The sequence below is a fragment of the Sus scrofa genome, chromosome 7 (assembly GCF_000003025.6).
Source record: "Sus scrofa isolate TJ Tabasco breed Duroc chromosome 7, Sscrofa11.1, whole genome shotgun sequence".
Taxonomy (NCBI): Eukaryota; Metazoa; Chordata; class Mammalia; order Artiodactyla; family Suidae; genus Sus; species Sus scrofa.
In genome coordinates, this window is record NC_010449.5 from 15,603,862 (window position 1) to 15,617,867 (window position 14,006).

The following is a 14,006-nucleotide window of genomic DNA, read 5'->3' on the forward strand; positions in this document are numbered from 1 at the left end:
GAATACTACTCAGCCATAAAAAGGAACGACATAATGCCATTTGCAGCAACATGGATGGAACTAGAGAATCTCATCCTGAGTGAAATGAGCCAGAAAGACAAAGACAAATACCATATGATATCACTTATAACTGGAATCTAATATCCAGCACAAATGAACATCTCCTCAGAAAAGAAAATCATGGACTTGGAGAAGAGACTTGTGGCTGCCTGATGGGAGGGGGAGGGAGTGGGAGGGATGGGGAGCTTGGGCTTATCAGACACAACTTAGAATAGATTTACAAGGAGATCCTGCTGAATAGCATTGAGAACTATGTCTAGATACTCATGTTGCAACAGAAGAAAGGGTGGGGGGAAAAATGTAATTGTAATGTATACATGTAAGGATAACCTGACCCCCTTGCTGTACAGTGGGAAAATAAAAAAAAATAAATAAATAAAAATTTAAAAAAAAAGAAAATCTAGGAGAGAAAGGAGAACCATTAAGACAGCCATGATGGGATCACTCAGTGGAGCCTACAATTGGTAGCTCTAAAGAATGACTCTAACTAGTTAAGCTCCCTTCTTGGCTTTCTAGATCTCAGCTATGTAAATAAAAGCAAAATGATACCCAGGTTTTGCTGATCAGAAGACTGCTTGGTTTCTTTGTTCTCTAGAGCTGAAAAGCAAAGGCCAACCTAGCCTGAGGAGTTCCCACACACTCCACCCACCTCTTCTCAATACCCAAGGGACCTGTCCTACACATCCCAGCATGCACCTGGCCCGGGAAAAGCAGCTCCCTCTCCATCCTGTGGGCCAAGCCCCACAGGCCACCTGGTTGGCCCCAGTAACCTGGGACCAGCTACTTACTGGGGCCTTTTCAGATTCAAATGAAGAATGAGACTAATAATAACAGTCAGGATTTCTGCAGAGTTGCATGTTTTACCAAAATAAGGGGGGGGGGGGAATAGGACAGTACCTAAAAAAATGTGTGATGGTACTAATCGCAAGGCTTGTGGTACCATCCAGATCCACTGTGGTCTGAGAAAGACGTATATATACATGCAATGCCCATGGATCTCAGTGGACCATCTCTTCCAGGAGGTAAGGATGCACCTGCTCTTGGATAAAAACTAAGCCTCAGTACAGTTAATGTTTTCTATGCTCTAAAGAGAAAAATTAAGACATCTGAGGGAGAAATGGGATAAAAAAAGTAACAGCTGTCCAGATGCCCAGTCCACCAATTTATAGCAATGTGTGTGGCACGGCCACACTGGTCACCTCCAGATGGCCACTCCTGGCATCATGCACAGAACACCATGCCCTGCTGTGTGCAACACTGAGGGGTGACTTGGGGCTCAAGAAAGAAGAACTGCTTCTTGTGAGTATCTTGAGGAAATCCAGAGTGTTTGAAAACTGTTCCACTCGCAGGATCCACACTGAATAAAAATAATACCAAGTAGCCAATTATGGAGAGGAATTTCCAAAACAAAAAAAAGTTAGGAGTTCCCGTCGTGGCGCAGTGGTTAACGAATCCGACTAGGAACCATGAGGTTGCGGGTTCGGTCCCTGCCCTTGCTCAGTGGGTTAACGATCCGGCGTTGCTGTGAACTGTGGTGTAGGTTGCAGACGCGGCTCGGATCTCGCGTTGCTGTGGCTCTGGCGTAGGCGAGTGGCTACAGCTCCGATTCGACCCCTAGCCTGGGAACCTCCATATGCCACAAGAGCGGCCCAAAGAAATAGCAAAAAGACCAAAAAAAAAAAAAAAAAAAGTTAGTTACTATTTTTAAAATTCCCTCCATTTCTCTTTTCACATCTGACATGACAGGTACATGCCAGAAGAGGGGCAGTGACATCCAGGAGGGGCAAATAAATTCACCCTGGATGTTTCATTTAAGAAGACAGTCAGGAAAGAGAGTTCACAGCAAAGCCCCTTATCTGGTAAGTTCTAAGAGCAGCATGAAGACGTCTGGAGGCAGGGACAGAGAGAAGTCTTCAAAACCATCTCCTCCGCTAAAAGCTGGTCCCCTTTAAGACCCCATGAACATATTTTTTCATTAATAAAAATAATACAGCCAGACAGGCCCCCGAAGAGAAATTAGCTGTAGCGCAGACACTGCTTCCTCTTACATGGAGACTCTGAAGCTTAGGTTCTTCGGAGAAAAGTTTTTAAACATATTACCTATTGAAAAAGACACATATAAATGCAACACGTATCAAGTAGCCCAACAGCATCACAAGGGTCATTGACAAAGAGATATTTGGAGCTTGAGTGTGACGGCATGTGCGTTTTGTTTTTGTTTGCTGTAGGATTAATACAGAGCAGTGCTGTGGTTTAAAGCTAATTTTTTTTTTTTCAAGCTGAAGCTTTAAGCAGTCCCAAAGTAAGATGCAGAAGAGGTACTGGCATTTACCAGCAGTTTTTACTCCATTTCAAAGATGATAAAGAGCCTCGTAATTATTCACTACAAAATTGGGTAGAACTGGACAGCTTCCAAAGCTATTTAATATATATTAGAAACATTGAAACTTTTTTTAACAGTCTAACCCACCACCTAGAATTACCAGCCCTTGGAAGTCCCGGCTGTGGTGCAGCAGGTTAAGTATCTGGCACTGTCTCTGGGCAGTGCAGGTTCCATCCCCTACCCAGCACAGTGGGTTAAGGGATCTGGTGTTGCCCCCAGTTGTGGCATAGGTCACAGCTGTGGCTCAGATTCAGTCCCTAGCCCAGGAACTTCCATATGTCACAGGTGTGGCAAAAAAAAAAAAAAAAAAAAAAAAAAGAAAGAAAAGAAAAGAAAAAATTACCAGCCCTGGAATTCCCTGGTGGCCCAGTGGTTAAGGATCTGGTGTTGTCTTTGCTGCAGGTCGAAGCTGTGACTTGGCTTTGATCCCTGGCCCAAGAACTTTCACAGACTACAGGAAAGGCAAAAAAGAAAAGAAAAGAAAAAGAATTATTAGCCCAGAGTCACTACCCAGATGAACACTAATAAAGACCCTACAACACAGTGAAACACAACAGTGGGATTTCTTGTGAAACTTGGGAAGGGTTTCTGAGGCATTACCCTAAAATGTCTGCTTTCTATAAAACTTTATTTTTTCACTTTTGCTTTCTTGCCCTGAAAGCTCAGCTTGTCTGCCACCATGTTACCACCTGACCTCTCTCCTCCCCTTCTCTCTGATGCCAGCTTCTCTAAGTCCCTGATGAGCAGGTTGGTTGGCCCTGGGTGTCACTCACAAGCCTTACATCCTGCAGTGTCCGAAAGGTTCTCAAATGTACAACTGGGCATTAAAGCTACTCTCTCTCCATGTAAAGGGGAAATTCTTTGGGGGTTTTATATGTAACCCATTAGTCCTCTAGAGTGTATCAGTTAATCTTTTCAGGGAGTTCCTGTTGTGGCTCAGTGGTTAATGAACCCGACTAGCATCCATGAGGATGTGGGTTCAATCTCTGTCCTTGCTCAGTGGGTTAAGGATCTGGTGTTGCCATGAGCTGTGGTGTAGGCCACAGATACGGCTCCAATCCAGCATTGCTATGGCTGTGGCTGTGGCATAAGCAGGCCAGTGGCTACAGCCCCGATTCGACCTCTAGCCTGGGAACTTCCATATGCTATGGGTGCGGCCCTAAAAAGACAAAAAGATTTAAAAAAAAAAAATCTTTTCAGTGGTACAAGTGTTAACAAAAAAAAATGACTCACCTCAAAAGCCCACTAAACCAAGATGCAACTTCCTTTCTCCTATTGTGGTTTTTCTATTTGTTTTATGTTTAAATCAGCCCATTCCACAGTCCAAGGCAGAAGTTATTGCCTGCTGCTCCTGGGTTCCAGGGACACAAATTCTATGGGGAAGAGGAGGCGCAGCAGAGGGCACCTGCACATGTGAAAAAGGAACGTCCCTACAGTGTGTCTGTAACGTGCCCACAGTCAGAACCTGTTGATTCAATGAATGGACTTCGAAAGCCACCCCACATGACAGCATTTTTCTTTTCTTTTCTTTCTTTCTTTCTTTTTTTTTTTTTTTTTTGATGGTTGAATACTTTATTTCTTCATGATATGAAAAATGAGTCATTTCTTCTTCCTACCCTTCTCATTTTCATCCTGTTTTCTGACATAGAGTTGAGTTACAATGCCGTGTCAATTTCTGCTGTACAGCAAAGAGATTCAGTTACACCTGCGTGTACATTCTTTTTAATATTCTTTTCCATTATGCTTTATCTCAGGATAGTGAATACAGTTGCCCATGCTATCCAGTAGGACCTTGCTGTTTATGGAAACCATTTTTTGTTTGTTTGTTTGTTTGTTTTTTTCCAGAGCAAAAGCTAAGCTTGCCAACTACTGCCAAGATTCCCCTGCTGTAATACTTATCAAGTAACTAATGGCACAGAGACATGCCAGTGTTAGAAGCGAATCACAGGATTCTGGGAAATATTTAAAAATTGATAGTCATTGCCAAATACACCTGGAGTCTGAGTGAAGGCATCCATTTTCTAATCCTGGACCAGACACTAACTAGCTCTGAGACAGGTCCATTGTGGGCTGCAGTCAACATCTATTATGTCCTGGAGTTCCCACTGTGGTGCAGTGGGTTAAGAATCTGACTACAGTGGTTTAGGCTGCTGTGGAGGCATGGGTTTGATCCCTGGTCCAGCATACTGCAGCTGTGACACAGGTCGCAGGTGCAGCTGGGATTCAGTCCCTGGCCTAGGAACTTCCATATGTTGTGGGTACAGCCATAAAAAAGAAGAAAAAAAAGGTCTATTATGTACTGAACAGCAGACAACTCATCTAACCCCTGAGGCGCTAAGCTTTCTAACTGGGAAAATCAGGAGATCATATAAATGATCCGTAAGATCCTTTCTGACTCAAAAATTCTTATAGATGTTTTCAATGCTTTGGCTGGGATAAAATGACTTAAACTGGGAAGCAGGCTGATTGCCATCTGACAGGTAATGATGAACTAACTGATCCACTTCGGTAAAGTCACTGATGGCTATACCAACAGCACGGGGAATAAATTCACAGTACTGACACCAACGTGATGGGTGGAGCAAGTTCATCCCACCAAAAAGCTGCTTTTCCTCCAAGTTCGCCTCACCAGACCTACATAGGGGGGTGTCGCTGGTATCAGGACTTGCCAAGCATGAGGGGTTTTTTTTAATGTTTTTTAATTACTCGATGAATTTTATTACATTTACCGCTGTACAACGATCATCACAACCCAATTTTATAGCATTTCCATCCCAAACCCTCAGTGCATTCCCCCCCACCCCCCAACCTGTCTCATTAGGAAACCGTAAGTTATTCAAAGTCTGCGAGTCAGTATCTATTCTGCAAAGAAGTTCATTGTGTCCTTTTAGATTCCACATGTAAGTGACAGCATTTGATGTTAGTGTCTCACCGCAGCACGGGATTTAAAAGAAGGAAAAAACCAATGCTCCCCTCGAAGAATGCGAGAGAAGCAACCACTAAATCTCCTTCTCCCTTCGGCAACGGCAGCAATTGGCTTCGGCCAGCCTGCTGCACCCATCACACTGTCGAGTCCCCTGAGCATCTCTGACCACGTCCCCTCCACTACCAGACTGCTTCCTGACTCAGATGATCTTCATGTTGGCGGAAAAGTAGGTACTTCTGGGGCTCTTTCCAACAAATCGCTAACACGGTGTAACGTCCTCCAACCTGCTTTAATTTCCCCTCCTGCCTTTCTCTGACCATCTCAACCCCTCACTCTCACTCGGGACCATTTCCACGTGTTCCCCGATTCTCCTGCCCATCTTCCCCCCACGCTGGCCCTGCCGTCTTCCGTCCTTTGTTCGCTCCTACTGTCTCCCCAGAGCCTCCCAGTGTGGACTCTCAGGCCTCGTGGGCAGCTCACGAACCCCTTTCTTGTTCCAAGAGCCACCTGTGGCCTTGGATCGCCTACACCCCACATTCTGACCCCCACAGAGTCAGCTGCTCTGAGATTTTGCTGACTAAACGCAAGAGCTGTCCTCACTTAGTGAATCTGCCCACAGTTCCACTTAGAGCTGTTCTAAATATTATTTAAATTTCTGGCCTTTAAATAAGACACCAACTCTCCCTTCTACCACCTAACAAAACCCAATTATTTGTCCATGTTCTTTCTTTCTTTCTTTCTTTCTTTCTTTCTTTCTTTCTTTCTTTCTTTTCTTTCTTTCTTTCTTTCTTTCTTTCTTTCTTTCTTTTTTTTTTTTTGCTTTTTAGGATCACACCCACAGCATATGGAAGTTCCCAGGCTAGGGGTCAAATGAGAGCTGCAGCTGCCGGCCTATACCACAGCCACAGCAACGCCAGATCTGAGCCGTGTCTGCAACCTACACCACAGCTCACGGCTAAGCCAGATCCTTAACCCACTGAGTGAGGCCAGGGATTGAACCCACATCCTCATGGATACTAGTGGGGTTTGTAACCCACTGAGCCACAATAGGAACTCCAATTTTCATTTTTTAAGGAGGAAACACATCCCAGCCCACTTCACATGCCTGCTGTGTCACCTCTCTTTTCTCCCTCTTTTCAAAATTTCATTTCTTTCACCTCCTTATTATAGTGCCCTGTTGTCCCATTTCTTCCTGTTTCCACTTTATTCTATTATTTTCAACTGCTGGACTTTTCTCTTCATCCTTTTTCTTCTCTCTTGAACTCTAAAGGGGGTGAAAAGGTGTCACTTAAATTTATTTAATTAAATAACTAAGCCCAAAGAGAGCATCTGAGTTCAGACATGGCACCACAGATGCAAAAATGACAGGCCCTTTGGTATCCAACTTCTAGAGAAAGGGGAAAAGCAAGTCCAACAGACCACCCAGCATGAGGCATCATCTGTCCTCACACAAAGGAGACGGGACGCCCATGGGTGTCCAGAGGAGAAAGTGTACATCTCCATAGGGACCAGATGATGCAGCAGGGACCATCGAAGTGGTGGCTGTGCTTCCAAAACAGAGCATGATTCAAGGACACAGGTTTATACATTTATGCTCTAGTGACTCAGATCACTCAGAAACTATTTCACACCCACCTCACAGTTAAGCAAGGGATAACAGCATATATACATCTTCACACAGGTGAGCTGGTGTCAGAGGATGGCCTGGGATTTGAAGTCTGGGGGATGTGGGTTTGAGTCCCTTGCCTCCTACACAGATCTGGGTGACCCCAAACCAATGACTCAAATTCCTTAGATATAAAATGGCAGTATCGGCCCACTTCCAGAGTTGTTAGGGGAATTTGAGTAATGCACGGATACTCAAACCTTTCCAAGCTGTTCACCCTTCCTCCTGGGCTCATACCTAATCACAGGTCTCATCTCTAGGACACTGGGAAGAAATGTCCTCCATCTGCCCCTCCTCCTCACTCGGTCAGCCCGCAGGAGGGTATGAGCGACCCTAAGCAGACTCGTCCTTCCCCTAGAGGAGGGAGTGAAGCCTTGAGGGTTCGCTCTCCTGAGATTGCTGCCCAAAGGCTGCCCACTCTCCTCCCCCTCTTTCCACAGGGCAAGCCCCCAAGGCCACGCTGTCCAGCTAGCTGCTCCACCTGCCCCTGGGCTCAATCTTCTCAATTCGGTTGCAGGAGCTCTTGCTCAGCCCTAGGACCATACTGGCATCTCCATTTTCACTTCCTCACTATCAAAGGTGTTCTCTAGAACCCTAGCTGACAGCTGGACACATTTCTCAATGGATTCCCTAGAGGGGATGAAACTGGAACTTTCAGCCCCCAATATTTACTATAACTATGGAATATTTTTCACCAATGCAGAAGAATTCAGAAACCACAGTGGAAAAAGTTGGTGTTACATTTATAAAAAGAGCAAGGTGACACAGTGCTCTCCAGACACTGAAATCCCCTGGCCTTATCTCCCACTCCTGTCCAGAGAGGCAAGGCTATGAGAAAACTCCCATCTTCTGCTTCCTTTGTCACTCTCTCACTCAAGATACCTGGCAGGCTGCCCTGTCCTCAAGGCTGGAATGTAACTAAAATAAACTGTAATCTAATCCATGGTACTATGATCTAGATCATGTGTTTACAGAAAGGGGAGGTCTGCAGGGATTTTATTAAACAGCAAAGGAAAAAAGACAAAATAGTTGACTACATGAGCGCCCTCTAGGTGAACAGGTGCTACAGCCAGCTGACCCAGGTACAGCCTTATGGTACAACAGGGTCCATCTGGCCAGCCTGGCTCAAACACCATGACCGTGATGCCCACTCAGCGGACTCCATTTACTTCTGATTATACTTTGAATTTGCAGAGAAAGTCTCTCATAAGAGATATAAATAGAGTGACTACTGGACATCAATATTTCCATCCTGCTTACCAGTTGCATTAGTCATAGCAAAGAGATAAAATGACATTCTGCTTAGTTGGTGTTCATCACTGAGCATCATCCAGTCTAAGTCCACCAACAAAAACCAAGGCTCGAGACTAAGGAGTAAAGCTAAGGACAGGACATGGACAATTGTGACTCCACCAAGTTACTGCTGCTGGCAAGGCTCTGCCCCAAAGGCTTGCCACTCAGCTCCAAAATCTTTGACACCGTTTGTCCTTAAATTGAATGGCATCTTAGGAATCCACAACCAATAGCTCACAGCATGACAGGCAGGAAGAGGCATGGACCTTGCACCCGGGCTACCCAGGAGGGGAGCGTGTTGGGGACCATCCAGGTGCTGGTGCTGGGATGTCCAGCCTGGCAAAGCCGGCTCTGTGAGGCACAGCATCCCTAGTTACTATGCACATGGGGTGGGTGAGGGGATAGAGGGAGGATGGGACATTGTCTATAGCAATGCCACTCACAATAGGTGGGCAGAGAACAGCTGGTGACAAACGCAGTAGACTAGACTACACTGGAAGCCCACATGGGCAGACAGGCACACGAGGGACGGGCAATTCCTCTAGAGAACAGGAACCTGGTCACTAAACCAAGACTGAGGCCTGAACCTCGAACCTGGATGGACAACTAGCCCTTGTGTGTCTACAAGACTTCCCATAGTTTGTGCTGCATGATTTGTCTAAAGTTTCCCAAACCATCCTGCACCAAACGAACGGCTTAGAACAACCCAGCCATGTCTCTCCCAGGCTTTACGCCCCTCAGGTGCAGCCCAACTCCCTACCCGCCTTCCTCCTCTTGGAAACCATCTCCTCATTTCTACTCTCCTACCCCCATCTCTGGACAAACACACACATGCAGGGCTAGGGGTCTGCCTCTATATTACCTCTGTACTACTATATTTATATATATATAACTTTTTTTTTCAAGTTCAAACTTGTTAATTTTTTATCATAGTTGATTTACGATGTTCTGCCAAATTTTGCTGTACAGCAATGTGACCCAGTCATATGTATATATGCCTTCTCTTTCTCACATTATCCTCCATCATGTTCCATCACAAGTGACTGGATATAGTTCCCTGTGCTATACAGCAGGATCTCCTTGCTTAGCCACTCCAAATGCAATTGTTTGTACCTATTAACCCCAAACACTAACATTTTAATTGTCATACATAATTGCAACTTTTGTGTGTGTGTGCCTATAATTCCAATAAATTTGAGTTCTCTGAGGGCATGGAATGAGTTTTACTCTTCTCTGTAAGCCTAGCACCTAGGGCAGTGCCCAACACATGATCATGAAAATTAATTTTATTTTCTATAGCCTTAGCACTTTCCATATTTTTTCATCCCATCCTCTTAGCAAAGCCATGAGGCAGGTATCAGCACCTCCATTGAACAAATGAAAAGACTAAAACTCAGGGAGGGTCTGCTACTGGCCCTCGCAGGTAGTTAGTAACAGCTCTGACGCCCTGCCTGAAACTACAATTCAGGACAATGAAGGGCTGGGAGGAAGGAGATGGAGTGAGAGCCCTAGAGTTTGCTAAATACGTCAGCTGTGTCCTCACCTGCAGGTATTCCATCTCCGCCCTCTGTTCTCTCCACCCTCCGCCCCAGGGAACAAGCGTCTCTGGCTTTTCAATGTGATTGTGAGTATTGCAACATGAAGCCCGCTTTTCTAGATTCCACATAGAAGTGAGATGATACAATGCTCATCTGTACCTGATTCACCTCACTTAGCACAATGCCCTCAAGGTTCCTGACACAAATGGCAAGACGGCCTTTGGGGTGGGGGTGGAGCTGGATAATGTTCCTTTGTACATATATGCACCACATGTTCCTTATCCATCCATCCATCCATCACTGGACACTTGGGTTGTTTCCATGTCTTGGTGCTTGTGGCTAATGCTGCGATGAACACAGGGGTGCAGAGGGCTCTCAAGATGTTGATCTCATTTCCTTTGTGAATATCCCCAGAAGTGGAATTGCTCCATCACACAGTAATTCTATTTTTAGTTTTGTGAGGAACCTCTGTACTGTTTTCCATAGCGAATGAAGCAATGAGTATTCTATCTTCGTGGATGCTTCTAACAACTATTCCTACTGTCCTCAGAGACCAGGGCCAAGCACTGAAAAACCTGTATGTCTTGAGTTTCATCATCTTCTGGCAGCCCAGCAGGAAGCAATGAGAAACAGAAGGAGAGGCAAAAGGGTGGTCCTGTGTGGAATGGATAAGAACTTCCTCTTCGAAGCAAATTTACTGGGCAAGTTCTTCCCTGGCAGGCTGCTGGATCTGAATCTGGGGGTCAGTGAGGCAGGGCTGAAATGCCTTCATTGTGGAGGAGAGCCCTGCAGGAACCTTTGAAGAAGTAACACAAATCAGAATATTCTGTCAAAGGGACACTTTGGACCATGTAAAGGAGTTTAAATGTTCTCTGAGTCTAGGACTTCAAAGAACTGCAGGAGAAAGAAAACATCTATTTCCAAAAGTAAATCAACTAACCAGAAATTCAGGGGGGGGGGGACAAGCCTTGAGTTATTCCCAATGATCAATTTCAAGTTAATGAAAGCAAGTCCCACACTCCAACATGTGGAAAGCAAAGCATAAGCCATTCAGCTGTAAGCAAAAGTTGCAGCCTGTAAATATGGTTATAAAACTATTTACCAGGTTGACTGGAAATATTTATTTCAAACTTAAACATCTTTGTGATAAAAATACCTTCCTATGTTTATTCCACTAAAACATCTCCGACCATCACAACTTGCTCATTCGGATAGGAATATAAAACCTTCCCAAGGACCTAAGAGAGGATTCCTAAGCTTCTTGGATTGTTTAAACACAGACCAACAGCAACTCTGTGCATAATAACCATGTCATTCAAAGGTCTAGCCTGCTCACCCTGGCCATGCTTTATTAATTCTGAAGGTATGAGCAGAGTAGTATGCACAGAAAGGGCATGGACCTTGGTGTCTAACAACCAGTTCTGCCACCAGCTGGCAGGGTGCCCTTGGGCAAGTGATCTAATATTAATGAGCCTAGATCTTCTTATCTGTAAAATGAGGAAGAGAATCAGATTATTGTTAAGATAATTCTGAAAATTCCATAACGAAATATTTGTATCGCATCTAGTTCAAGCATCTAAATGGCTCATCCAGAGGTCCCATCGTGGCTAGGATCCATGAGGATGCGGGTTCGACCTCTGGCCTTGCTCAGTGTGTTAAGGATCCGGCATTGTCGTGAGCTGTGGTATAGGTCACAGATGTGGTTCAGATCTGGTGGTGCTGTGGCTGTGGCTGGCAGCTGTAGCTCTGATTCAACCCCAACCCTTTATGCCTTGGTTGTGGCCCTAAAAAGCAAACAACAACAACAACAACAACAAACCCCTGGCTCATCCACAATTTATGGGGCATGTTCACCAGGGCAAACGTCTGCCCTGGTTCCATAGATCTCATATTCTTCTTTCCACTTCCCCTGTGGAAACAGTTCCAAATTCTTATCTTAAATGTAAAACAACTTACAAAGCCAGAAGAGGTTCAGCAATCCCTATCTTTGGCAAAGAAGAGAACGAAAAAAAAAAAGTCATGTCACTAAATTAACTAATACGAAAAGAATAAGCAGAAAAAGAAGAATTTCCATAGGTCAGGTCAAGAAAGGAAGCACTCTGATTTTCTTCCTAAGTTTAAATGTGAAACGGAACACTCTATAGGCCTACCCCATTTTCACCTTACTTCATAGATAATAGGGTTTTTATGACTTGAAGATTTGTGGCAAGTCTGTGTAGTCAGATGATGGTTAGTGTTTTTTAGCAATAAAGTGTTCCCTAATTAAGGTGTGGACATTGTTTTTTTAGACACAATACTATTTCACACTTAGAACATAGTATAGGGTAAATATAACTTTTATATGCACTGAGGAACCAAACAAGTGTTTTATTGTGGTATCTGCTGTATTGTAGTGGTCTGGAACTGATCCCCCAATATCTCTGAGGTCTGCCAGTGGGGCATAAGAGGCAACCTTGTGAACTAGAACAGCATATTAGAGAAAAGAACTACAGGGTGTTCAGACTTGCCTTGGAGTCTTGGTGGGAACAAATGGCCAGCGAAGGACTGAAGACAACAAAATATATATCCACACCTACAAAGGCTGGCCTAACCTTAGAAACAGTAAAGTGCCCCACCACCATGGGAGACGTGACATCCCCAAGTGAGCAAAAATTTAGAGCAAGTCCCTAAAGGAGTAAATGCTCAGATAAATCTTCACACAAAACGCAGAGTATTTAGGCTCCAGAAAGCCATGCTTCCTCTTAAGCCCTCCCAGCATCCCAGGCAGCTCCTGAAGGGTAGATTAAGTATTTTTTTCTTCCAATACTTTTATTGACATATTATTTACAGATAGCACTGCATAAGTGCAAGGTGTACAGTATAACGCTATGACTCACATACATCAAAAAACAATTATCAGGAGTTCCCGTCGTGGCTCAGTGGTGAACGAATCTGACTAGGAACCATGAGGGTGCAGGTTCGATCCCTGGACTTGCTCAGTGGGTTAAGGATCCAGCGTGGCCATGAGCTGTGGTGTAGGTCACAGATGTGGCTCAGATCTCGCGTGGCTGTGGCTCTGGTGTAGCCCGGTGGCTACGGCTCCGATTAGACCCCTAGCTTGGGAACCTCCATATGCCACGGGAGTGGCCCTAGAAAAGGCAAAAAGACCAAAAAAAAAAAAAAAAACAATTATCACGGTAAGTTTACTGAGTATCCATCATCTCATACAGACACAGAATGAAAGGAACAGGACCAAAAACATTATCCTTGTGAAGCGAACTCCTAGGATTTCTCACTCAACAACTTTCATATATAACATACAGCACTATTCATTACATTTATCATGTTGTATGTTCTATTTCCAGTATTTATGCATCCGGCAAGTGGAAGTTTGTACCCTTTGACTACTTTCATTCACTTCCCCCTCCCTTGTCTGATAACAATAAATCCGATCTCTTTTTCTCTGAGATTGTTTGTTCGCATTGGAAGTGTAATTGACCTATAACACTTTGTTAGTTCCATTTACACCCTGGTAATGCGATATCTTTAAACATTAAAGTGATCACCACAATAATTATAATTATGATCTGTCACCACAGAGCAACACTATAGTTACTGACTATATTCCTCACACTGTACATTTTATACCTGTAACTCATTTATTTTAGCACTAGAAGTTTGCATTTCTTAACCTCCCTCACCTATTTCTTACCTCCCTCCATCCCATACCCTCTGGCAACCACCTGCTTGTTCTCTGTCTCTATAACTCGGTTCTGTTTTGTCATGTTTCTTCATTTGTTTTGTTTTCTAGATCCACACAGAAATGAAAACATGCATTATTTGTCTTTCTCTATCTGATATATTTCACCCAGCATAATAGCATCTAGGTCCATGCATGTTGTCACAAATGGCAAGATTTCATTCTTTTTTTTTTTTTTTTTTTGTCTTTTGTTTTTTTGTTGTTGATGTTGTTGTTGTTGTTGCCATTTCTTGGGCCACTCCCGGGGCATATGGAGGTTCCCAGGCTGGGGGTTGAATCGGAGCTGTAGCCACCGGCCTACACCAGAGCCACAGCAACACGGGATCCGAGCCGCATCTGCAACCTACACCACAGCTCACGGCAACGCCAGATCGTTAACCCACTGAGCAAGGGCAGGGACC

At 44.4% G+C, this 14,006-nt stretch overlaps 1 protein-coding gene across 5 annotated transcripts in view; it reads right to left on the bottom strand.

Annotated features, from left to right (window-relative positions):
- The window catches only part of MBOAT1 (membrane bound O-acyltransferase domain containing 1), a 111,692-nt gene that overhangs the window by 71,221 nt on the left and 26,465 nt on the right, over positions 1 to 14,006 (bottom strand). Inside the window, exon 1 of one of the 5 annotated variants that reach the window (XM_021100237.1) lies at positions 2,787 to 2,886. The exons of the other annotated variants lie outside the window; for them this stretch is intronic. The gene's annotated coding sequence lies outside the window, so the exon portion shown is untranslated. Of the gene's footprint in view, positions 1 to 2,786; positions 2,887 to 14,006 lie in introns of those variants that run through there. 5 annotated transcript variants of the gene reach the window in all.